A 1,395-nucleotide genomic window follows, 5' to 3' on the forward strand; every position below is an offset into this window, starting at 1 on the left:
AAGGAACAAAAGAGACTACTCTAGAAATCTAGACAGAGGGATTACCAAACCAATCGCAAAACTATAGAATAATTTTTACGGTACGGTAGTCAATCTTCCCGAATGTTGTGTTCAGTGCATTGCGATCGATAGGGTGGCAGACACGGCTTCCCATGGATAAAGGATATAGCCTATTGTGGTCTCCCAATATATACTTGATGGTACGTGGGAGCACAAGTCCGTACTGGCACTTGTCGTCTCAAAGAGGAGGAATCACCCAACCAACAATGAAAGTGACAGTTACCAGGCTTTACGACGTCGGAATACAACTGTAGCCTAGACTTCTAGATGTTGTGCGTTAGGTTCCAAAGCGTTTTTAGGTTCAATAAATTTATTTTACAGTTGATCTTTCTTAAGAAATTTTCCTTTCAGGTTCACCACATGATGTAGATGTACAATTCCTAAAATGAAATCTAAGATGATAAACAATCGTTTAATCTTCTTTTTGCAATGAAAATCATAGCTACTAAAGAAAGAGAGATGATATTCTTTCAACATAGAGAAGAGAGCACACACTAGATGCACTGTCCTAAATCAAACCAACAAGCAGTCTAAATGCAAATTCACATGCATGTATTTGTTTTCAGCTTTCTTAATGTGTGAATGATAAGAAGAATGCCAAGTACAAATCTGAATTATCTTTTCAAAGCGAAAGTACTAACAAATTTCTCTTCAAAAAGGAAAGGAAGATAATGACGACACTTTACTATTTTGAATTGAAAACTGCTTTCGACACTTGAAAAACTACTAATTCAAATAAAATACAAGAGTAACTGTATAATTGACCATCAATAACAATAGAATTCTTTTCTTTGACTGAAAATGACACTTGTGACACTTTCAAATCAAAAGACGACAGTTCGACTATGCTACTACTTTGTAAAAGAGAACTGAAAATGGCAAAAAATACAAAAAAACATTCACAGTTCTTTGCATAATGGAGGCGGAATGATGAAAAGGAAGGGGGTTTCCACAGTGGTATACTGATCACAGAAAACAAAACTCCTGAATAGAGCTGAAGAGAGTGAACATAGAAACCAAAATCTGAGAGCAGAAAAGGTCTTGTCTGATCAGCGCACCTATAACACAGGGAAAGTGCAATGCAGCGCACCTACTGCACATGGGAAGTGCGATGCATCCAGATTCCCAAGAGTAAAAGGTGCGATGGTCCAGGGATGAGACTTCAACTAGGTTCCGGGTCACAGTTTTCAGCTCAGTTTAGGGATTTAGGCCGGGCAAGTGATGTACAGTAAACATAAATCGTAGGGGCTCATCTAATGAGGTTACTAGAGCCACAACTATGGCAATTAGAAAGTTTGCAAATCGATTGTTCAGTTCATAAACAAAACCCAAAGA

The sequence above is a fragment of the Pinus tabuliformis genome, chromosome 7, assembly GCF_031772625.1.
Source record: "Pinus tabuliformis cultivar Carrire ecotype Pingquan chromosome 7, CPIR1, whole genome shotgun sequence".
Taxonomy (NCBI): Eukaryota; Viridiplantae; Streptophyta; class Pinopsida; order Pinales; family Pinaceae; genus Pinus; species Pinus tabuliformis.